A 26642-nucleotide genomic window follows, 5' to 3' on the forward strand; every position below is an offset into this window, starting at 1 on the left:
ATAAAAAAAAAAATACAGATTTCGGATTGTGAAAACTTGAAATCGGCCCTAATTCATCGGCCATTCCGATTAATCGGTCGACCTCTAGTAAAGTGACTATGTATAGACAATAAACATTGAGTACCAGTAGTTCAAACAAAAGGTGGGGGTCATTGTAGGCCTGTAAATAGTCCAGGCAGCCATTTGGTGCTCCGGTACCGCTTGCCATGTGGTAGCAGAGAGAACAGTCTATGACTTGGGTGACTGGAGTCTTTGACAATTTTTGGGGTCTTCCTCCTCTAGTATATAGGTCCTTGGTCCCAGTGATGTACTGGGCCATATGATTAGCTCTGTAGTGCCTTACGGTCGAATGCCGAGCAGTTGCCATACCAGGTAGTGATGCAACTGGTCAGGATGCTCTCGATGATGCAGCTGTAGAACTTTTTGAGGATCTAAGGGACCCATGCCAAATCTTTTCAGTCTCCTGAGGGGGAAAGGTGTTGTCGTGCCCTCTTTACAACTGTCTTAGTGTGTTTGGACCATGATAGTTTGTTGGTGATGTGAACACCAGGGAACTTGAAACTCTTGACCCGCTCCACTACAGCCCGTCGATGTGAATGGGGGCGTGTTCGGCCCTCCCTTTCCTGTAGTCCACGATCACCGCCTTTGTCTTGCTCACGTTGAGGGAGAGGTTGTTGTCCTGGCACTGTTGTGTCGTCAGCAAAATAATGATGCTGTTGGAGTCCTGCTTGGCCACGCAGTCGTGGGTGAACAGGGAGTACAGGAGGGGACTAAGCACGCACCCTTGAGGTGCCCCTGTGTTGAGGATGTGTTGTTGCCTACCCTTACCACCTGGGGGCGGCCCGTCAGGAAGTCCAGGATCCAGTTACAGAGGGAGGGGTTTAGTTCAAGGGTCCTTAGCTTAGTGATGAGCTGAATGGGCACTATGGTGTTAAACGCTGAGCTGTAGTCAATGAACAGCATTCTCACATAGTTGTAGGAAAGGTGGGAAAGGGCAGTGTGGAGTGCAATTGAGATTTGCATCATCTATGGATCTGTTGGGGTAGTATCCGAATTGGAGTGGGTCAAGGGTTTCCGGGATGATGGTGTTGATGTGAGCCATGACCAGCCTATCAAAGCACTTCATGGGGTAGGTGCAGTAGTCATTTAAGGAGGTTACTTTCACTTTCTTGGGCACAGGGACTATGGTGGTCTGCTTGAAACATGTAGGTATTACTGACTCGGTCAGGGAGAGGTTGAATATGCCAGTGAAGACACTTACCAGTTGGTCCGCACATGCTCTGAGTACACGTCCTGGTAATCTGTCTAGCCCCGCTGCCTTGTGAATGTTGACCTGTTTAAAGGTCTTGCTCACATCGGCTATGGAGAGCGTGATCACATTGTTATCCGGAACAGCTGGTGCTCTCATGTATGCTTCAGTGTTGCTTGTCTGGTTCAAGTCACTGGGCACCTCGAGGCTGGGTTTCCCTTTGTAATCCGTAATAGTTTGCAAGCCCTGCCACATCCGATGAGCGTCAGAGCCGGTATAGTAGGATTCAATTTTAGTCCTGTATTGACACTTTATCTGTTTGATGGTTTGTTCTTATAAGCGTCCGGATTAGTGTCCCACTCCTTGAAAGAGGCAGCTCTAGCCTTTACCCTGGTGCGGATGTTGCCTGTAATCCATGGCTTCTGGTTGGGATATGTATGTACAGTCACTGTGGGGACAATGTCGTTGATGCACTTATTGATGAAGCCGGTGACTGAGGTGGTATACTCCTCAATGCCATTGTATGAATCCCAGAATATATTCCAGTTTGTGCTAGAAAGTCAGTCCTGTAGCGTAGCATCCGCGTAATCTGACCACTTCCGCATTGAACGAGTCACTGGTACTTCCTGCTTTAGTTTTTGCTTGTAAGCAGGAATCTGGAGGATAGAATTATGGTCCGATTTGCCAAATGGAGGGCGATGAGAGATGGATGGAGAGCTTTTCATGTGTGGTAAAGACGGTCTAGAGGTTTTTTTTCCCTCTGGTTGCACTTGTGACATACTGGTAGAAATGAGGTAAAACGGATTTACGTTTGCCTGCATTAAAGTCCCCGGCCACTAGGAGTGCCACTTCGGGATGAGCATTTTATTGTTTGTTTATGGCCTTATACAGCTCACTGAGTGTGGTCTTAGTGCCAGCATCGGTTTGTGGTGGTAAATAGACTGCTACAAAAAATATAAAGAACTTTCTTGGTCGGTAGTGTGGTCTACAGCTTATCATGAGGCACTCTACCTCAGGCGAGCAATACCTCGAGACTTCTTTAATATTAGACACTGCACATCAGCTGTTATTGACATTTCGACACACACCCCCACCCCTCCTTCTTACCAGATGTAGCTGTTCTGTCCTGCCGATGCACGGTGTAAGAAAATGTAAAGATAAATGCACAAAGTGTTTCTGTAATGGGGAACTGAAGATTAATGAGTCAAGGACACGGTTGTTTTTCAGTTTAACATTTGTTTAGAATCTGTGTAAGGGTTCCAGTCCGGGACTCATAGCTACATGTGACAAGTTCCCATGGGTCCAAATTGTCTATACATTGCGCCTGAAACGGGATATTTGTTATTTGGCCATTGGCACAATTTTATTGCATGGAATTCTAATTGGTCAACCACAGGCTAGGCTTGGGTATAAACTACATCCTGCCACTTTGTTCACTGGAGAAAACACTGAGAACAGGGAAGAATCTACCATACAGTTTCCAGCATGACAAATATGAGTTGTTCTTTTTGAATAAATATACAGTGCCTTGCGAAAGTATTCGGCCCCCTTGAACTTTGCGACCTTTTGCCACATTTCAAGCTTCAAACATAAAGATATAAAACTGTATTTTTTTGTGAAGAATCAACAACAAGTGGGACACAATCATGAAGTGGAACGACATTTATTGGATATTTCAAACTTTTTTAACAAACCAAAAACTGAAAAATTGGGCGTGCAAAATTATTCAGCCCCTTTACTTTCAGTGCAGCAAACTCTCTCCAGAAGTTCAGTGAGGATCTCTGAATGATCCAATGTTGACCTAAATGACTAATGATGATAAATACAATCCACCTGTGTGTAATCAAGTCTCCGTATAAATGCACCTGCACTGTGATAGTCTCAGAGGTCCGTTAAAAGCGCAGAGAGCATCATGAAGAACAAGGAACACACCAGGCAGGTCCGAGATAATGTTGTGAAGAAGTTTAAAGCCGGATTTGGATACAAAAAGATTTCCCAAGCTTTAAACATCCCAAGGAGCACTGTGCAAGCGATAATATTGAAATGGAAGGAGTATCAGACCACTGCAAATCTACCAAGACCTGGCCTTCCCTCTAAACTTTCAGCTCATACAAGGAAAAGACTGATCAGAGATGCAGCCAAGAGGCCCATGATCACTCTGGATGAACTGCAGAGATCTACAGCTGAGGTGGGAGACTCTGTCCATAGGACAACAATCAGTCGTATATTGCACAAATCTGGCCTTTATGGAAGAGTGGCAAGAAGAAAGCCATTTCTTAAAGATATCCATAAAAAGTGTCGTTTAAAGTTTGCCACAAGCCACCTGGGAGACACACCAAACATGTGGAAGAAGGTGCTCTGGTCAGATGAAACCAAAATGGAACTTTTTGACAACAATGCAAAACGTTATGTTTGGCGTAAAAGCAACACAGCTCATCACCCTGAACACACCATCCCCACTGTCAAACATGGTGGTGGCAGCATCATGGTTTGGGCCTGCTTTTCTTCAGCAGGGACAGGGAAGATGGTTTAAATTGATGGGAAGATGGATGGAGCCAAATACAGGACCATTCTGGAAGAAAACCTGATGGAGTCTGCAAAAGACCTGAGACTGGGACGAAGATTTGTCTTCCAACAAGACAATGATCCAAAACATAAAGCAAAATCTACAATGGAATGGTTCAAAAATAAACATATCCAGGTGTTAGAATGGCCAAGTCAAAGTCCGGACCTGAATCCAATCGAGAATCTGTGGAAAAAACTGAAAACTGCTGTTCACAAATGCTTTCCATCCAACCTCACTGAGCTCGAGCTGTTTTGCAAGGAGGAATGGGAAAAATTTTCAGTCTCTCGATGTGCAAAACTGATAGAGACATACCCCAAGCAACTTACAGCTGTAATCGCAGCAAAAGGTGGCGCTACAAAGTATTAACTTAAGGGGGCTGAATAATTTTGCACGCCCAATTTTTCTGTTTTTCAATTGTTAAAAAAGTTTGAAATATCCAAAAATGTCGTTCCACTTCATGATTGTGTCCCACTTGTTGTTGATTCTTCACAAAAAAATACAGTTTTATATCTTTATGTTTGAAGCCTGAAATGTGGCAAAAGGTCGCAAAGTTCAAGGGGGCCGAATACTTTCGCAAGGCACTGTATGTTTCTCCCTTTGGGGTCTGTGTTATTGAAGAATAACATCAACTGCTAACAACGGAAAAACCAGACAACTGTATATTATCTGTGTCATCGTTCAGCCATGACTCAGTGAAGCAGAAGATTTGACCGTTTTTAATGTCCCGTTGGTAGGATAGTCTCGAATGGCGCTCATCCAGTTTATTCTCCAGTGATTGCACATTGGCCAATAGAACGGATGGTAGAGGTGGGTTACCCACTCGCCGACGAATCCTCACAAGGCCCCCAGATCTCTGCCCTCTGTATTTCCGTCTATTCTTCATGCAAATGACAGGGATTTGGGTCTCGGAAAATAAGTATATTCTTCACATTAGACTCATTAAAGAAGAAATCTTTGTCCAGTTCGAGGTGAGTAATCGCTGTTCTGATATCCAGAAGCACTTTTTAAATCAAATAAAATAAAATGTTATTTGCCACATACACATGGTTAGCAGATGTTAATGCAAGTGTAGCGAAATGCTTGTGCTTCTAGTTCCGACAATGCAGTAATAACCAACGAGTAATCTAGCTAACAATTCCAAAACTACTACCTTATACACACAAGTGTAAAGGGATAAAGAATATGTACATAAAGATATATGAATGAGTGATGGTACAGAGCGGCATAGGCAAGATGCAGTAGATGGTATTGAGTACAGTATATACATATGAGATGAGTATGTAAACAAAGTAGCATAGTTTAAAGTGGCTAGTGATACATGTATTACATAAAGATGCAGTAGATGATATAGAGTACAGTATATACGTATACATATGAGATAAATAATATAGGGTATGTAAACATTATATTAAGTAGCATTGTTTAAAGTGGCTAGTGACATATCTTACATTAATTCCCATCAATTCCCATTATTAAAGTGGCTGGAGTTGAGTCAGTGTGTTGGCAGCAGCCACTCAATGTTAGTGGTGGCTGTTTAACAGTCTGATGGCCTTGAGATAGAAGCTGTTTTTCAGTCTCTCGGTCCCAGCTTTGATGCACCTGTACTGACCTCGCCTTCTGGATGATAGCGGGGTGAACAGGCAGGGGCTCGGGTGGTTGTTGTCCTTGATGATCTTTATGGCCTTCCTGTGACATTGGGTGGTGTAGGTGTCCTGGAGGGCAGGTAGTTTGCCCCCGGTGATGCGTTGTGCAGACCTCACTACCCTCTGGAGAGCTTTACGGTTGTGGGCGGAGCAGTTGCCGTACCAGGCGGTGATACAGCCCGACAGGATGCTCTCGATTGTGCATCTGTAGAAGTTTGTGAGTGCTTTTGGTGACAAGCCGAATTACTTCAGCCTCCCGAGGTTGAAGAGGCGCTGCTGCGCCTTCTTCACGATGCTGTCTGTGTGGGTGGACCAATTCAGTTTGTCTGTGATGTGTACGCCGAGGAACTTAAAACTTACTACCCTCTCCACTACTGTTCCATCGATGTGGATAGGGGGGTGTTCCCTCTGTTGTTTCCTGAAGTCCACAATCATCTCCCTAGTTTTGTTGACGTTGAGTGTGAGGTTATTTTCCTGACACCACACTCCGAGGGCCCTCACCTCCTCCCTGTAGGCCGTCTCGTCGTTGTTGGTAATCAAGCCTACCACTGTTGTGTCGTCCGCAAACTTGATTGAATTGGAGGTGTGCGTGGCCACGCAGTCGTGGGTGAACAGGGAGTACAGGAGAGGGCTCAGAACGCACCCTTGTGGGGCCCCAGTGTTGAGGATCAGCGGGGTGGAGATGTTGTTACCTACCCTCACCACCCGGGGACGGCCTGTCAGGAAGTCCAGTACCCAGTTGCACAGGGCGGGGTCGAGACCCAGGGTCTCGAGCTTGATGCCCAGTTTGGAGGGTACTATGGTGTTAAATGCTGAGCTGTAGTCGATGAACAGCATTCTCACATAGGTATTCCTCTTGTCCAGATGGGTTAGGGCAATGTGCAGTGTGGTTGAGATTGCATCGTGTGGACCTATTTGGGCGGTAAGCAAATTGGAGTGGGTCTAGGGTGTCAGGTAGGGTGGAGGTGATATGGTCCTTGACTAGTCTCTCAAAGCACTTCATGATGACGGAAGTGAGTGCTACGGGGCGGTAGTCGTTTAGCTCAGTTACCTTAGCTTTCTTGGGAACAGGAACAATGGTGACCCTCTTGAAGCATGTGGGAACAGCAGACTGGGATAGGGATTGATTGAATATGTCCGTAAACACACCAGCCAGCTGGTCTGTGCATGCTCTGAAGGCGCGGCTGGGGATGCCGTCTGGGCCTGCAGCCTTGCGAGGGTTAACACGTTTAAATGTTTTACTCACCTCGACTGCAGTGAAGGAGAGTCCGCATGTTTTGGTTGCGGGCCATGTCAGTGGCACTGTATTGTCCTCAAAGCGGGCAAAAAAGTTATTTAGTCTGCCTGGGAGCAAGGCATCCTGGTCCGTGACTGGGCTGGTTTTCTTTTTGTAATCCGTGATTGACTGTAGACCCTGCCACATACCTCTTGTGTCTGTGCCGTTGAATTGTGATTCTACTTTGTCTCTATACTGCTTGTTTGATCGCCTTGCGGAGGGAATAGCTACACTGTTTGTATTCGGTCATGTTTCCGGTCACCTTGCCCTGATTAAAAGCAGTGGTTTGTGCTTTCAGTTTCACGCGAATGCTGCCTTTTCGGTCATGAAAGACTGTAGCAGCAACATTATGTCTAAAAATAATTTACAAACAATCCGAAAACACACAAAACACACAGCAAATTTAATGTCCACTTACAATGTCCACTTACTTCAACTGAAACTGCTACAGGGTTAAATAGGAGTGTTTTAATGACTTATGGCGAGTTATTACAATCTTATTATAATGTTATAATGATGTCATAACAATGTTATTAATAAAGTGATATCCTTGAAGATACTTTTTAGTCCAGGTATATGTGCTTAACTTCTTAAGGTATAGGGGGCAGCATTTTCACTTTTGGATAAATAGTGTGCCCAATTTCAACTTCCTGCTACTCATGCCAAGAATATAAGATATGCATATTATTAGTAGATTTGGATAGAACACTCTGAAGTTTCTAAAACTGTTTGAATCATGTCTGTGAGTATAACAGAATTTATGTAGCAGGCAAAACCCCGAGGACTAACCGTTCAGATATTTTTTTTAGGTCTCTGTCTGTTCAGTGAGTCTCATTGGGAAACGATATTTCTTAGGCACTTGTTTTCAGTTCCTACCGCTTCCACTGGATGTCACCAGTCTTTGGAATTTGGTTGAGGTTATTCCTTTCTGCAATGAAGAAGTACGGCCATCTAGGACCTGGGTAACACTGTTGAGAGTTGCGCAAGACTTGAAAAGTAGCATTGGTTTGTTGTCTTCCTGTATTGAACACAGATAGACCCGTCTTCAATTTGATCAATTATTAACGTTTAAAAATACCTAACGTTGTATTACAAAAGTAGTTTGAAATGTTTTGGCAAAGTTTACAGGCAACTTTTGAGATATTCTGTAGTGACGTTGCGCAAATTGGAAGCAGTTTTTTTTCTGGATCAAACGCGCCAAATAAATAGACATTTTGGATATATATGGACGGAATTAATCGAACAAAAGGACTAATTGTGATGTTTATGGGACATATTGGAGTGCAAACAAAAGAAGCTTGTCAAAGGTAAGGCATGTTTTATATTTTATTTATGCGTTTTGTGTAGCGCCTGCAGGGTTGAAATATGCTACTCTTTGTTTACTGTTGTGCTATCATCAGATAATAGCTTCTTATGCTTTTGCCGAAATGCCTTTTTAAAATCTGACATGTTGGCTGGATTCACAACGAGTGTAGCTTTAATTTAGTATCTTACATGTGTGATTTAATGAAAATTTGATTTTTATATCATTTTATTTGAATTTGCTATGCTGCATTTTCCCTGTCTTTTGGCCAAGTGGGACGCAAGCGTCCCCTATCCTAGAGAGGTTAATCTGTGTCTGGGAAACTGGAATTGAAGACCCTAATTAACACTAACATAATTGCATTAAATTTGATTATGTAAAAGGCTGTCTATGAAGGGTACAAATCCACACTGAGTACTCCATTGAGTTTAACAAACCACTAAATTCAGTCTCAGCCTGAAGGAGTGTTGAGGACTTCCAAAACTCTGAAGAAAAATTATCCAGCAGAAGACTCAAATCAAATCAAATGTATTTACATCAGCTGATATCTCAAAGTGCTGTACAGAAACCCAGCCTAAAACCCCAAACAGCAAGCAATGCAGGTGTAGCAGCACAGAAGACAAAAGACAGACAAATCTTCTATTGCACCCCTGGGGACAGTCTTTGGTGTAAGGTTTTAGAGTCACAATTATTCCCAAGTCCATGAACAAGATACCATGTAATGAGAAATGGCATGGAGTTTAACATGGTTAAGCTTGGTGTGACTCGGCTTGCTGCACTTTCAAGGCTTTGAGGCAATTGAATATTTGAAAATAATAGTTTTTTAGTCAGCTCTGTGAATTGCATTTGGTAGGTGATTGTCAGTTTCCTTCCATTTGGCGTTTCGGTTACCTGGCCTTGGACTCAGTAAAAGGGGAAATGTGCTGCATGTATTTTACCCTGCATTGTCACTCTTTTTCATGATTCTCTTGCCCCTAGCATCCATCTGTTTACATGTGCTGCAGCGCCATTTCCTTCAAGTATGGCAGTGCTCACAATTTTATGATATCATACTAGTGTGCTATCAGAACCAATTTTCTTAACTGCATTATGGGAAAGTTCTCGTAAGTAAGCATTTCACGGTCTACAATGTTTGTATTCGGGAGCATGTGACAAATAAAATTTGGTTTTGGATTTGACCCTTCCACTCTAGACGTAATGTGGATACATTAGATACAGGAAGTGATTAATACAACCTTTGTCCTCCCTGCACACCCATTCTGGTTACACATTTTTATTATTCACCTTTACGTAGAAAAGTACTGGGGGGCGTCCCAAATTACACTTTATTCCCTATATAGTGCACTACTTTTGATCAAGGGACACAACCTGGCACTCCCTCAACCCACTCTACATGACACATTTAATTAATTGAAAACAGTGTTTTTGCCCTTCACACATGCATTTGCAGACCTTTCTCACGCTGCATGTGACTGACTATTCAATTGGGAACATTGTATGAATGTGTCATGTAAGAACGTGAACATGTATGAATAAGTGCAAGTTGTGCAATTTGCATTGGAATTTTGCAATTAGAAGTAATTATGTTCTGGACTTCCTGTCAATAATTGTTCAGATTTCATGAAGTTGCTATTATAGGCTGCACGTCAATTCAAAACTAAGAACACACACCCGATCTGCGCCATATTTCTACTGAAACCTTAGCTGGACTAAGCTGCTCGTGGAGAGGAAAAGTGGGTCTACAACCTTGGGTTGTGCCATGTGGGAGATCTTTGTGGGCTATACTAGGCCTTGTCTCAGGATGGTAGGTTGGTGGTTGAAGATATCCCTCTAGTGGTGTGGGGGCTGTGTTTTGGCAAAGTGAGTGGGGTTATATCCTGCCTGTTTGGCCCTGTCCGGGGGTATCGTCGGACGGGGCCACAGTGTCTCCTGACCCCTCCTGTCTCAGCTGCCAGTATTTATGCTGCAATAGTTTGTCTCGGGGGGCTAGGGTCAGTCTGTTATATCTGGAGTATTTCTCCTGTCTTATCCAGTGTCCTGTGTGAATTTAAGTATGCTCTTTTTAATTCTCTCTCTTTTATCTCTTTTTCTCTTTCTCTCTCTTCTTTCGCTTCTTTCTTTCTCTCCCTCTCTCAGAGGACCTGAGCCCTAAGACCATGCCCTCAGGACTACCTGGCCTGATGACTCCTTGCTGTCCCCAGTCCACATGGTCGTGCTGCTGCTCCAGTTTCAACTGTTCTGCCTGCGGCTATGGAACCCTGACCTGTTCACCAGATGTGCTACCTGTCCCAGACCTGCTGTTTTCAACTCTCTAGAGACAGCAGGTGCGGTAGAGATACTCTGTGAAAAGCCAACTGACATTTACTCCTGAGGTGCTGACCTGTTTCACCCTGTACAACCAGTGTGATTATTATTATTTGACCCTGCTGGTCATCTATGAACATCTTGGCCATGTTCTGTTATAATCTCCACCCGGCACAGCCAGAAGAGGACTAGCCACCCCTCATAGCCTGGTTCCTCTCTAGGTTTATTCCTAGGTTCTGGCCTTTCTAGGGAGTTTTTCCTAGTCACTGTGCTTCTACACCTGCATTGCCTGATGTTTGGGGTTTTAGGCTGGGTTTCTGTACAGCACTTTGTGACATCAGCTGATGTAAGAAGGGCTTTATAAATACATTTGATTGATTTATTGATTGATTGATTGAGCTGAGTGTCATCAGACATGGTGTAAGCACAGCTAGGCCTAATTAGCTGGTTCTTTTAATAGACGCTTACTAAGTACCGGTCTTCAGAGAAGAGCATGGACCAGGAAACTACCAACCTCAAACATTCGCTTCTGTACGAATTGCACCTTAAGTGATAAGCCTTCTCAGCGTCAGTGTGTGAATTCATTTTTTGCACTGCTGCAGAACTGAGAGGAAGAGGCAGTAGTAGTTGATTACAAGCTCACTCAATAATTAGCATTTCCCAACCTTTGACTCTAACTTGCATAAACTAGTACAGGTGATAAGGCCCTAATTAGAACCTCATGACTGATTTCTCAGTTAAATGAAAGGTGAAAAAAGTCTCAAGAATTATACTGTCCTTTAAGCACGCTTAGGGCTGAATCCTAATTTGAAGCCTGCACTCTCAACTCTCACTGACGTCGTCGCATAATATTTATCCCGAATTTCAAGTTCCCTCGTGTCCCAAAGTTCGTATCTGGCCTTAAGGGATTCTCTACCTAAATACACAGACAACTTGAAGGGTTCCACCGAAAGGCACGAGGTCCTTAGGAACAGCCCTCTAATGGGTCTCTATGAGCCACAGGTCCAACGTGGGCGTGCACCAACCAGCATGGATACAAAGACCCATTTACATAACCCACGTTGGAGCTAAGACGGCAACAACAACAACAAATCACCTGATAGGGATGATGAGGGTGTGAGGCTGAACACATTGCATTAACCAGGGCATCTTCGACAACACAAACGAGGACAGAGGCCCTCCCACCTCACACATGCCTCCCCTCCTCACCTCACCTGCGTCAGTGCGGACACCCCAGATCAGCTGAAGGGCTCTTCCCACGCAGTCCTACACGTTCAATTACTGTTTTTTTAAAGGAAATGCAGCCTGAAGTGCTCTCCCCCACGGGATAAAGGCCAAGGGTCACAGTGATTCAGTGCTTCCCCTGGCGGGCCTCCAATTTGGCCCCAGCTACCCAAAGGCAGCAGGAAAGAGGATGATTGCTTTTTATCAACGCAAGCTAAGTTGCCGAAACACCTCTTGCCTTATCATCAAGCCCACCTCGAAGGCTTGCTAGCCTTCAAGTACAGTGAAATGCCTCTCTTGCAAGCTCTTTTCCCAACAATGCAGTAATCAATATCAGTAGCACTATAAAGTGAAGTAGAACAAAAAAACACAAGAAATATAAAGAAAAATACCAGTCTCAACATCAACAGTGAAGAAGTGACTCTGGGATGCTGGCCTTCTAGGCAGAGTTCCTCTGTCCAGTGTCTGTGTTCTTTTGCCCATCTTAAACTGTTCTTCTTATTGGCCAGTCCGAGATATGGCTTTTTCTTTGCAACTCTGCCTAGAAGGTCAGCATCCCGGAGTCGCTTCATCACTGTTGACATTGAGACTTGTTTTGCGGGTACTATTTAATGAAGCTGCCAGTTCTTGTGAGGTGTCTGTTTCTCAAACTAGACAGTCTAATGTACTTGTCCTCTTGCTCAACAGTTCAAAAGTTGAGTCACTTAGAAATGTCCTTGTTTTTGAAAGGAAAGCACAATTTTGTCCATTTAAAATACATTTAAATTGATCAGAAATACAGTGTAGACATTGTTAACATTGTAAATGACTATTGTAGCTGGAAACGGCAGATTTTTTATGGAATATCTACATAGGCCTACAGAGGCTCACTATCAGCAGAAGGCTAATTTATCATTAGAAAACCGTTTTGCAATTATTTTAGCACAACTGAAAATGGTTGTCTGATTAAAGAAGCCTTCATTAGACTAGTTGAGTATCTGGAGCATGAGCATTTGTGGGTTCGATTACAGGCTCCAAATGGCCAAAAACAAAGCATTTTCTTCTGAAACCTGTCTTGTTGTATCTTGTTCTGAGAAGTGAAGGCTTTTCCGTGTGAGAAATTGCCAAGAAACTGAAGATCTCGTACAACGCTGTATACTACTGACCTTCACAGAACAGTGCAAACTGGCTCTAAACAGAATAGAAAGAGGAGTGTGAGGCCCCAGTGCACAACTGAGACCATATGCTGGTGCGGTTGGCCCTGGGTTCCTCCTAATGCAAGACAATATATCTATATATATATATGAGTGTGCAACTCTCTTTATTTAGGTAATTGAACTAAATGACTATCGACCCGTAGCACTCACTTCTGTCATCATGAAGTGCTTTGAGAGTCTTGTCAAGGATCATATCACTTCCACCCTACCTGTCACCCTAGACCTACTCCAATTTGCTTACCGACCCAATAGGTCCACAGATGATGCAATCGTCAGTATTTGTATGGTTGTTGTGAGTAGTTTTGGTCAGTAGGTGTGTGGCTTCGGTCAGTAGTTGTGGTCAATAGGTGTGTGGTTGTGGTCAGTAGTCATGGTCAGTAGTTGTATGGTTGTGGTCAGTAGTTGTGGTTAGTAGGTGTTTGGTCATGGTCAGTGGTTTTGTGGTTATGGTCAGTGGTTTTGTGGTTATGGTCAGTAGTTTTGTGGTTATGGTCAGTAGTTGTGTGGTTGTGGTCAGTAGTTGTGTGGTTGTGGTCAGTAGTTGTGTGGTTGTGGTCAGTGGTTGTGTGGTTGTTGTCAGTAGTTGTGTGGTCAGTATTTGTGTGGCTGTGGTCAGTAGATGCGGTTGTGGTCAGCAGTTACGGTCAGTAGTTGTGGTTAGTAGATGTGTGGTTGTGGTCAGTAGTTGTGTGGTTCTGGTCAGGAGCTGTGGTCAGAAGTTGTGTGGTTGTGGTCAGTAGTTGTGGTCAGTGGTTGTATGGTTGTGGTCAGCAGGTTTGTGGTCAGTAGGTTTGTGGTCAGTAGTGGTGGCCAGTGGTTGTGTGGTTGTGCTCAGTAGTTATGGTCGGTACTGGGGTCAGTAGTTTTGTGGTTTTTGGTCAGTCGTTTCCAGCTGAAATCGTTGTGTGGTCAATAGTTGTGGTTGTGGTCAGTATACAAGCACACTATTCCCAATGATCTGCAAGTTATGAAGATTGAATAGTTGTTCTAGCTGAAATGGTTGAAGACTAGTTACGACCAGAATTTGTCCCATTTAAGTCTAAAGCCATTGCAATGCATTGGGATTTATACAAATATGGTTGTTGTGTAAAAAATATTAGTAGTATCAAAAATATTTATTCAGGAAGTTGTTTTGGTGTTGATAGCTTTTACTATTTTGGTGCTACAGGTGGCAGCGGAATAATGATTAAAAAGTATGAACCGTTTTTTAAAGTTGTGCTTTGTTTTCAGCAAGCACATCTAATAATTCCTAAAGCTACTGTCAGTATTTCGCTGTTCTAAAATAAAGTTCTTCAATACCTTCATTAAAGAACGCCATATGTCACTCTAAACCCCTGCAGATAGATGGTGCAATGGTGCAATCAGAGCTTACACTGGAGCCCTAATTTTATCACCAGAGGTTATTGATGCTAATCGTTGTTGCATATTCATATTTTTATCATGACATAATTTTTTATAATGATTTTACCAGGACAAGCACACTGAGACACAGAGTCTTGGGAGACCTGGCCAAGAAGATAGCAATAGGCTATAACAGAACTTCAGTATGCATAGCATTTACAGTGCATTCGGAAAGTATTCAGACCTCTTCAACATTTGTGACTCGTTTCAGGAAACTAGGCGTATGTCGATGACTTCGGATTGGTCTGCCACACTTCTGTCTATTTGAGCTGGTCAGTATGTGCAGGCAATCCTGTCTAACAAAGCTTTATTTATTTATATATATATATATATATATATATATAGCGTAGTAAAACTGCATAAGAGTTGCTCTCCACTTTCTGGAGGACCGAGTTATGAAATCAGTGGAATTAGAATATGGTAACTAAGAAGATGGAGAAAACACCTGTCTCCAGATTACATCTTCAAACTAAGGGCAACAATGGCAACGTGACAGAGAGGGAGAAGCGTCTATAGTGGGTTGAAAACAAAGTCACTAAAAACAGACACCCCTTTATTATAACTTTTTTTTAACCAATTTGTTTATGAATTTGTGTTAATTAATCTAAATGGTATATTCTACATACTTTAGCATTTTTAGTCCATCAGGCCAATAGATGGTGCTGTTGCACTGTGGTAGTAGGGGAAACAGCAAGTTTTGGCAAAGGGCACGTACCGTTTTTCAGAACAAAGAAACTTGTGTCTGTCCTTTTTTACTTTTACAGGCCACCTCAGCTACAGACTAAGGCTGGTAACATTTTGGGGGCTCGTCCAGAATAGCACCACTATCTTATGAATTGTTGATGATACAACTGGTTGACACGAACGTCAGAGCTGTGGAGAAGGGAGAGCTTATCCAACCTACGGGGATAAACATGGTTCTCGATGCTCAACCCAAAAGACTTGGAAGCTGTGTTGCGGCTAAAGGAGAGGGAGCCACTGACAGTTGGAGAGGTCAGAACACTGCTGGGATTCTTCGGCTACAACAGGTCGTTCATCCAAGATTTCTCCAGGATGGCCGAACTCCTATTTGAGCTGCTACAAAGTCCATCAAAAGAAAAGGGGGAACTGGCAAGCAGAAATCAACAAGGTTAGCAATGGACAACGGCATCCAAAGACTCCAGTCCAGAGGACTGGTACACAGTACACAGATTGATCGTAGCCAAGTTGTTGGACATGCTAAGCAATCCACCCAATACCAGCATACCCAGACTGTGACTTACCATTTGTGCTACACACTGACGCTTCCAATGAGGGTGTAGGGACTGTCCTTTACCAACATCAGAAAGGGAGACTACTTGTAATTGGGTATGGGTCTAGAACACGACCTCCAGCAGAGAAAAACTACCACCTCCACTCTGGCAAACTTGAATTTTTAGCACATAAAGGCGCGATCTGTGACAAATTTAGACAACAACCCTTTGACCTATGTTCTGAGCACAGCTAGTCTCAACGCAGTAGGCCACCCCTGGGTCCTGGAGTTGGCCGAATTCCACTTCCACCTGAAATACAGACCTGGGAAAATGAACGCAGATGTTGACACTGTCTTGTTGTCCTGTTGTTCTCCACAACCATGTAGGTGAATACACAATCTATGTCACCAGAAGTCATCTCAGCTGTATGGCAAAGAAGCAGAGCAGTGAAAAATGTTCCATGGGTGGCTGCGCTGCAAGTCAACTATAGAGAGGGTGGTGTGTCACCTGATTGTGTGCATGCCATCACACCAAAAGATAACAAGGCTGCACAGCACGAGGATGCTGCAATCAGAGAAATCATCTCGCTGAAAAACAAAAGATGGAATTCAAATGAGAGAGTCAAAGCTCATGGGACCAGAAATAAGAAGACTAGTCCATGAGTGGAACAAGCTGGTCATGGAAAATGGAATCCTGTATAGACAGGCTGGGCAACGAAAGCAACTTGTACTACCCAGCAAGCTGAAGTCAGCGGTGCTGAAGAACTTACATGACGACATGGGCCACGTCGGAGCAGAAAAAAATATCCATCTAGTCAGGGAAAGATTTTACTGGCCATTCATGCAGTAGAAGTAGAATGTGATCAGACAGTGTGCATGTATCAAGCAGAAACGTCCCTGTGTTCCAGAGAAATCACCTATGGGTTCTATCACCACCTTTTGAGCTTCTCTCCATCGACTACATGCACCTTGAGCCAAGCAAAGGAGGTTATGAATATATTATTGTACTGGACGATCATTTCACACACTTTGCACAGGCCTACCCAACGAAGAACAAGTCAGGAAACACTCTAGCCGAGAAGATATTCCAAGACTTCATTCCTCGGTAGTGCTATCCTAATAAGCTTCACCATGACCAGAGGGCGAGAGTTCGAGAACAACCTGTTCCAGAGACTCCAGCAGCTTGCAGGGATCTGACACTCTCGAAGTACCCCATACCACCCACAAGGGAACCCTGTGGAAAGGATGAATAGAACACTCCTGCAGATGCTTCGTACTCTGCAAGAAGAGAAGACAGTGGAAAGAACATCTAACAAACATTGTTCATGCCTATAACTGTACAAGGCATGAGGCGACGGGATACTCACAATTTGTTCTCCTGTAGGGCAGAGCCCTATGCCTTCCTACTGACCTAATGTTCAACCTTCAAACCAGAAAGAGTGGCAAGAACCCAACAAACATTAACAGACAAGTGGGCAAGAAAGATGCATGACCCATACAAAATCACTTCTGAGAACAGTCAAAAGTTCTCAGCGAAAGGGAAGAAGTACTACGACAAAGGTGTCAAAGGTGCAACTCTACAGCCAGGTGAGCGAGTCCTTGTGAGGAACCTATCGGAACGAGGTGGCCCTGGGAAACTCGGTGCTTACTGTGGGAGAAGACAGTACACAGAGTTGTGGAGAGAATTAAACTGTGTCGTGTCTTTGGCTATGCCAGATTAAGTGATATGACATGATATTCTATAAAATCATTTCTCTGCAATTAATATCACCTGCTTAAGCCAATCAGGTAAATAATGAACTAGAAAGTCGGGGCACCATGAAAGAATGTTTATAGCGCTGTTATCTTCCAAATAAACTCTTAAAGACCTAGCAGTCAATATTTAATCGTCACCTTATTTAGTATCATCTGAAAGTTGTAAATTCTTGTTTGTCTTCACGAACCCTGTCTAACAATTTGAATCAGCAATACAAAATTTGGTTTAAGTATTTATTTACAAAATATCTAAATCATAAAGAATAACATCAATACAGAACGGATCATATACAGTATTGATTACAAATGATGTCATAAAGGAAAACATCCCTAGTGGACGGAACAGTTATGACAGCTGGTTACACAAAGAAAGGGGGTTGGGTTTTGAATGACAGAGCGGGAGGACTGAGGAACAAAGAGATTTTGTGTCTCTATCAGGCCGTAGGCAGCTATGCTATCGTAAATACAGTATCTTATGCATTCTACATAACCGCCCATTTGAAAAAGGAAAATGCAATAAATATTTACTCTGAGCTGCGCTTCGGTAGTTTGGTCATAGATAGACCGCCGGGTTGATCCAGCATGGATCTCTGGTGTTAGAATGGATACTTGGTAGTACCGATGTTGTGTGGTAGAACAGTTACTCTGTCCGTCCTCTCCTAGCCCACGTCTACAGTTGCTGCGCTAATGCGACGGCTAGGAGGTATCACTTCTTTAGTGAATAAGAGATCAAAGTTTATACCAAGTTGCCATGCTATATGCTAATTTCGTTAGGTTCTTGCTGATGTTGGCTTAGTTCTGTAGGTGGTCTTTGTCCTTTCAACGTGGGGACCTCAAGTCCACATGTCCTTGGAACAGGAAGTTACATTTTCGTCAGTGGGTTTATAAAGTGGTGAAAGAAGGGCGTATTTCATAGTTTTACAACCCATGTCTGTTCACTTGGGCAGGGCCTCTGAGTGAGCAGAGTGGTTTTCTTCAGACAAACCGTTCTTTTATTAATCTTTTTGGGATAGGGGGCAGCATTTTCAGTTTGGATAAATAGCGTGGCCAGGAAGTGGGGTTTGAGGTTTGTAGTTTTTCAAAGCTTAGCCTACCGAATACACAGTGTCTATGGAGTCAAGTTGCACTTCCTACGGCTTCCACTAGATGTCAACCGTCTTTAGAAACTGATTTGAGGATTCTACTATAAAGGAGGGGTTCATGAGACCTGTTTGAGTCAGTGGTCTGGCAGAGTGTCTTAGGCTCTTGACGCGCGCTCCCGACAGAGTTACCTCTCGTTCCAGTAATTTTCTTAAGACATAGGAATTCTCCGGTTGGAACATTATTGATTTATGTTAAAAACATCCTAAAGATTGATTCAATACATCGTTTGACTTGTTTCTACGACCTGTAACGGAACTTTTCGAGTTTGTCTGGACATAGTGCTAACGCCTCATGAAGATGGATTACTTTGTTGAACACGCTAACAACAAGTGGCTATTTGGACATAAATGATGGACTTTATGGAACAAATCAGTCATTTATTGTCGAACTGGGATTCCTGGGAGTGCCTTCTGATGAAGATCACCAATGAATATTTATGGTATTATTTAGATTTTCCATGATATAGTTTGTCATCCTATCATCAGTAATAATGTCTCAGACGCCAACTGATCTGACATCATATTCATTAACTACCAACGCATATTTTCAACTGGTTGAATTACCGAAATATGGTTCAGTTTCCCACCTTTTGATGTTACTAGACTCTCCATGTTATATACGTCCAGCCATGTATATGGGTAATATAGTCTAGCTAACAACATTTTCAGATATTACACGTTTCTAATTTTGTCAAAGTTGTTTTGATTTAAAGTTCAAGTGTACTGCTAGCTAACATTAGCTGGCTCGCTAGCTAACGTTACGTGTATGATCTGTGTAGTAATATTATTCATCTCTCAGAGACATTTGCTTTGCTAGCTATAGCCTAAAGTTAGCTGGCTAACATTGAACCTGGTTGGTTAGCTACCTCCAGATTCATGCAGGGTAGTAACGTCATGAGTTGGTATTATGGTTCATTGTTTAGCATGTCAGCAATCAAGTTTTCAAGATATATAACTTTCAAAATAACGAAAAACAGCTGGTATGATGCATTTGCACATATAATGCAAAACTCTGCATAATATGATGCAAATGCTGCATCATATGAAGCAAAATGATTCATTCCAGCTGTATTTCTTTATTTTGAAAATTAAACATCTTGAAAACATGATTGCTGATATGCAAAACATTTTGCGACTATAGCAACTATGCACTAATGAAATAAATACCAAAATATAGTTTTGGTGTAGATTTTTTTGTTGACATATGACTTCGCTGCATAAAAACCTTTCCTTGGTGCCGGTGTACCAATATATTATTCCAGACATGGAAGCACAGACATCCACTGTAACTGTAATGAACTTATCTTCTGCAGCATAGGTAACTCTGGGTCTTCCTTTCCAGTGGCGGTCCTCATGAGTCAGTTTCATCATAGCGCTTGATTGTTTTTGTGACTGAACTTGAAGAAACGTTCAAAGTTCTTGAAATTTTCTGAATTAACTGACCATCATGTCTTAAAGTAATGAATACCACCCCTACCTTGTTACGACTGATTGGCTCATATGGCAGACATATGCCCCCTTTGGAGGGATTGGGTACCCCTAGTAAACTGAAAAAAAAATCTGTCAAAAATTGCTAATATATGCATATAATAATTATTATTGGATAGAAAACACTCTAAAGCTTCTAAAACCGTTGGAATTATGTCTGTAAGTATAGCAGAACTCACAGGGCAGGCATTCTTCCAAACTAGTTTTTGTGGTCATGAAAGTTGGAGCAACTTTGACGTCATCGCCCCCACCCTTCCCAACCAGTTATGATTCTGGGGAGACTTTCTATGTCTTCCACTAGATGTCCTCATTCAGTAGAGCTTTTAATCGTTCAAATCCCGCGTGAATTGGCCCTATGGGAGTGAAATTAGTGCGTGCCATGAGAAAATATGTTGTGCGTTGTGGCGCGAATTGGTCCCAGCCATTCCTTTGTTCCAGCACTCAAGAGAAGGACAGACGATGACCGATTGAATTGAAATTTGTTTTGTGTGTTAAAAACATCATAAAGCTTGCTTCTGCACTTAGTTTGACCTGTTTAGACGATATATAATATGTAATTTTGAAGTTTTGATGCGCAACTTTTCCGGACCAGAGGACATTTTGGGTGCATTTCAGCTGATGTTATTAGCAGTAGCTAATACAAAGACGCAAGACTTGAAACCAAACGATGTATTGGGTAAGTATGAAGCCTTCCACAACATTCTGAACGAAGACCATCGAAGGTAAGGGAATATTTATGCTTAAATCTGTGTTTCTGTTGACTCCAACATTACGGAGAAACGTAGCTTGTATCTGAGCGCCGTCTCAGCATATTGAATAGTGTGCGATTTCTGTAACGTTAAAAATAAATGTAACAAAGCGGTTGCATAAAGAAGCAGTGTATCTTTCTAACTATATGTAGAACATGTATATTTAGTCAAAGTTTATGATGTCTATTTACGTTATCTTGCCGCTACCTAGATTTCCTGCGGACATTTTTGAGTAATTTCTGACCATGAACTCAATGTAAATGGACATTTATGGATATAAATGGCATGTTATTGAAAAAAAAAAATGTACTGTGTAACATGTCCTATTACTGTCATCTGATGAAGATTTTCAAAAGGTTAGTGAATGATTTATTTTTTAATCCTGCGTTTTGTTGATAGCATGTTTTGGCTATTCAAATGAGCTGTGTCTGGTGGTGGTTTGACATAAATATGTACTATGTTTTCGCCGTAAAACATTTTAGAAATCTGACTTGCTGGCTAGATGAACAAGGTGTTTATCTTTCATTTGAGCTATTGGACTTGTTAATGTGTGGAGGTTAAATATTTCTAAGAATATTTTTGCGTTCCATGCGCCACCGTTTCAGCTGAACGTGGGAGGGTTGAGTCCCAATTGGGAACCAATATCTTTAAGAGGTATTAAGATATAAACATAAACACAAAGAAATTCCACAAATTAACTTAATTGAAATGCATTCCAGGTGACTTCCTCATGAAGCTGATTGAGAAAATGCCAAGAGTGTGCAAAGCTGTCATCAAGGCTACTTTGAAGAATCTCAAATATAAAATATATTTATATTTGTTTAACACTTTTTTGGTTACTACATGATTCCATGTGTTATTTCATAGTTTTGATGTCTTCACTATTATTCTACAATGTATAAAATACAAAATTAAGAAGAACTTGAATGAGTACAGTACTGTGCAAACATTTTAGGCAGGTTTGAAAAAATGCTGTAAAGTCAGAATGCTTTCAAAAATAGACATGTTAATAGATTATATTTATCAATTAACGAAATGCAAAGTGAGTGAACAGAAAAATCTAACTCAAATCCATATTTGGTGTGACCACACTTTGCCTTCAAAACAGCATCAATTCCTGTAGGTACACTTGCAAGGTCAGGGATTTTGTAGGCATATAGTCAGGTGTATGATTAAACAATATACCAAACAGATGCTAATGATCATCAGTTTATTTTCCACCATAATTTGCAAATAAATTCATTAAAATGTGATTTTCTGGATTTTTTCCTTCTCATTTTGTCTGTCATAGTTTAAATGTACCTATGATAAATTACAGGCCTCTCTCATCTTTTTAAGTGGGAGAACTTGCACAATTGGTGTCTGACTAAATACTTTTTTGCCCCACTTTATATGTGTGTGTGTATACAGTTGAAGTTGGAAGTTTACATACACTTAGGTTGGAGTCATTAAAATTCATTTTTCAAATACTCCACAAATTTCTTGTTAACTTGAATCTGTCACTCAGACAGAGCTTCAGAGTTCCTCTGTGGAGATGGGAGAACCTTCCAGAAGGACAACCATTTCTGCAGGACTCCACCAATCAGGCCTTTATGTTAGAGTGGCCAGATGGAACCGCTCCTCAGTAAAAGGCACATGACAGCCCACTTGGAGTTGCAAAAAGGCACCTAAAGGACACTCAGACCATGAAAAACAAGATTATCTGGTCTGATGAAACCAAGATTAAACTATATGGCCTAAATGCCAAGTGTCACGTCTGGAAGAAACCTGGCACCATCCCGACGGTGAAGTATGGTGGTGGCAGCATCATGCTGTGGGGATGTTATTCAGAGGCAGGGACTGGGAGACAGGATCCAGGGATAGATGAACAGAGCAAAGTACAGAGAGCTCCATGATGAAAGCCTTCTCCAGAGCTCTCAGAACCTGAGACTGGGTCGAAGGTTCACCTTCCAACAGAACAACGATTTTAAGCACACAGCCAAGACAAAGCAGGAGTGGCATTGGGACAAGTCTCTGAATATCCTTGAGTGGGTCAGCCAGAGCCCGGACATGAACCCAATCGATCGCTCCCCATCCAACCTGACAGAGCTTGAGAGGATCTGCAGAGAAGAATGGAAGAAACTCCCCAAATACAGGTGTGCCAAGCTTGTAGTGTCATACCCAAGAAGACTCAAGGCTGTAATCGCTGCCAAAAGTGCTTCAACAAAGTACTGAGTAAAGGGTCTGAATATTTATGTAAATGTGATATTTCCAAAAATATGTATATATATAATTGCAAAAATTTCCCAAAACCTGTTTTTGCTTTGTCATTATAGGCTATTGTATGTAGATTGATAAAGCTGGGGAAAAAAAACATTTAATTCATTCTAGAATAAGGCTGTAACGTAAAATGTGAAAAAAGTAAAGGGGTCTGAATACTTTCTGAATGCAATGTATAAGCCAATGTTTATCTATAAGGCAGTATTCAGTGATTTTCTTTTTTGTCTAATATATGTGTTTATTCATGGTTAACACTATTTTAAAGGGTCTGTAATTTATAAGGCAGTTCTAAATTGTGTTAATTAATTGATCATTACTCCCACATTAATAAAAATTCACTAATCCTTAGTAAAGTATTTTTTCAGTCTGTAATCTAAAGTGATTGCTATTTATACATCATACATTTTTTGCGTGACCAGTGGAATTTCTCACAAAAATATGGGCATGCCATTGGTAGACATTCCTGCTGTACGTGTGCGCACTTGTGCGGTGATGTGGGCTAGTGTGGCTAAAATGCCAGAGCTGAATTTTTGCCCCAGTTTTTATTTTATTTATTTTTTTTATTTTACCTTTATTTAACCAGGCAAGTCAGTTAAGAACAAATTCTTATTTTCAATGACGGCCTGGGAACAGTGGGTTAACTGCCTGTTCAGGGGCAGAACGACAGATTTTGTACCTTGTCAGCTCGGGGGTTTGAACTCGCAACCTTCCGGTTACTAGTCCAACGCTCTAACCACTAGGCTACCCTGCCGCCCAATGGGCATTGGAAATCCATCTAAAGTGTGAGGAATGAGTCAAGAAGGGGTGATGATTGACTCAAAATGGGTGAGGAGCATTGACTCAAGAATGGGTAAGGTTTGACTAAAAAAGGGCTCGGAATTGTACACACTGTCCTTGACAACTGCAGTGTCATCCTTCTGCACTCCCTAACAACCAATAACCTTACCCTGGGAGGGGGGAAGTCACAAGCAAGGGAGGAAGTTCCCTTAACAGGCTTAATTAATTTGTCACATTCATGTGCTTTGTGTGGGATGTTCTGTCTTTGCAAAATTGCCAAGACAAAAGGATAAAACCATGGGGCTTAACATTACTTTTGTTAAATGTGGTACACTCTATTGACATCCCTGCTCTTCAAGGTCCCTGTTCTTATGTCAGAGAAGCCTCAAGGTCCTACTGTTCAATTGTCTGGCCTGGTCTTTCCGCTTGTTTCAATTCCCCCCATCTGCACTGCATATCTCAGACGCTCATCTACTGACGCTGTGCTGTAGCACCTGAGTATTCCAAGTGACTTAGCGTTTCCCTTGAGCTTCTTTGCCATTTCCGCCTCCAGTAAAGAAGGATGAGTTTGGATTACACTTTAATCCTCTCTTCCCATACTTCCAGAGTATTCTGCACTCACAGAGAACGTCAGGGCTTTTGGTGGCAGGCAAATGACTTTGACCTTTTCCCTTAATATTGGTTTCTATTTCAATGTGATTGTGTTTGCAGGCGTTTGCAATAAAGGTCAACACACACGTTTGTGTTTTGCAGCACGCCGTGGATGTGTGTAGCAAAAAATCTGTCATGTATCTATTTCCAGTTATTCCAAGGCTAGGCTATTTTGAACAGTTTGGTTGGACAGTTCATAAACGGGGGCAAAGTTAATTATTTATAATTTTTCAGTTAAAGAAAGGTTGTTACGGGTGTGTGCTTGTGGGCATTTCTCTGAGCTAGACAGTCGATAGCCCAGGGAATGTGTAAAATGTGTCATTGAGATTTAAGTGTCACGTTCGTTATAAGGATCGGACCAAGGCACAGCGTAGTATGCGTACATTCTTATTTATTAAAAGAATGAACACTGAACAATCTAACAAAATAACAAAACAAACCGTGAAGCTATACAAACGAGTGCTGACAGGCAACTACACATAGACAAGATCCCACAAACACCAAAGGGAAATGGCTCCCTAAATATGATCCCCAATCAGAGACAACGATAAACAGCTGCCTCTGATTGGGAACCATATCAGGACACCATAGACATACAAATCACCTGATCTACAAAAACCCTAGACATACAAAAACCCCTAGACAACACAAAAACTAGCGTACCCACCCTAGTCACACCCTGACCTAACCAAAAATTAAAGAAAACAGAGATATCTCAGGTCAGGGCGTGACATTAATAAGAATATAAGAGTGTGAGAGAAAATCTTCATCCCTACATTTTCAATGCATTTTTACACAACAGGTAAACAATTGCATAAAATACAAAAGGTGCTTAAATGGATGTTAGATATTACAAGCAGGTGTTTGTTTTAAATATGTTTTATATGCCTCGACCAGATTCCCACTTGGTAGTGCTTTAGTTGACTGGGATTTGTGATCTTTTTATTATGAGAACTAGAAATAACACTTCCTCCCTCTATTAAAGTATCTTCCTGGGCAGGCAAGAAAAGGAAATAATACAGTTCTTGAGGACATACAAAATACATATTTATGAACAGTGCACAGAGAACGTCAGTTTGCTACCAAGTCAGGGATATGTTAAATAATGGAGGAATAGACAGGTAAAAGGCTGTGTGTTGTTGCCTTCTGAATGGTCAGATAGCTAGCAACAATGAAAAGAAGCTGCTGTGTGGTGAATTGTAGATGGCTTGTTTTAGCTAGTTGTATCTTGTTCTTGATAATATCTCTTGTCTTGATGTGTTTTGACTCATACACTGTAACCATGTATTTGAGAGGCAACAACTGCTTATTGGGCAAATGTATTCATGTTTTCAATTGAAAAAAAAATCTGACAAAATATAGCTTACATGCTTTGATTGTAAGACAGCCCTGTCTGTTTTTGCCTTGCAGTTGCGCACGCATCGGTTTTGTTGGTAAACACTTCACCCGTCTATGTGAATATGTCAAACAATTGAGGAATAGGAACATATCAATCTCAAGAGATGGATGTTTATTTTCTCAGAAGAATGTTTACAGTTGAGGCCAATGTTTCTTTGTGATTTCCTATCCTGTCCTATCCAGAACCCACTATATCATTGTCAATAGAGGGAAATGGGAGGAGCTTAAATTTTCAAGGCTTTGGTGGGAGTGAAATTGACACACACTGTGTTTGAATGCTTTATTTGGGACCTCAACAAAGTACATTTGGGACTCGTTTCAGGAAACTGGGCGTATGTCACACGTCACTACTTCACAGTAGCAGCATTTGAATGTACACATGTATTTTTATCGTACATGTGAACTGTCATGTGCCTTAATTACAAAGTTGTATTCCATCCATAAATCCAAATTAAATTGTTAAATTGTGAGCCTAGTTGGTTTAGCCATGGAAAAAGCATGCAACCTTCCAGCTAGCCATGATTGGCTGACATAATGTATGGGCTGGACATGTGGAGATGAGTTTGGATTGGTCTGCCATGTAGCATGCTTCTGTCTATAACATGAGTTGTTCAGTATGTGTTGACAGTCCTTTCTCCCGCACCGTTTTTGAAAGATATAACTTTAGCCATCGAGAACTACAAAAGTTTTTCTACTTTTCTCAACAACATTGATGCCCTGAATTTAGCAGGCGCTCTCGACAGATCAGTTGGAAAAAGTGATGGACACTTTCTGCACACGCCACGGTCAGTGTGAAGCGGAGTAACTTGACACAACGCTGGTCAAATGTAGCTACGGATGTAGCTACAAACAACACAGAGTTAAATGGATCCAGTATAACCATGTATCCATGTATGCAGGTAAAGTTTAGCTACATTTTCAGAAATACGTTTCTAATTTAGTCAGAAAGTTATTTTTATTGCAAGTTAAAGCATACTGTTAGTTATAGGTATAGTGTCCCAAGAAATTGGCCGATGGATCTATTCAGCTA

The sequence above is a fragment of the Oncorhynchus clarkii genome, chromosome 18 (assembly GCF_045791955.1).
Source record: "Oncorhynchus clarkii lewisi isolate Uvic-CL-2024 chromosome 18, UVic_Ocla_1.0, whole genome shotgun sequence".
Classification (NCBI taxonomy): Eukaryota; Metazoa; Chordata; class Actinopteri; order Salmoniformes; family Salmonidae; genus Oncorhynchus; species Oncorhynchus clarkii.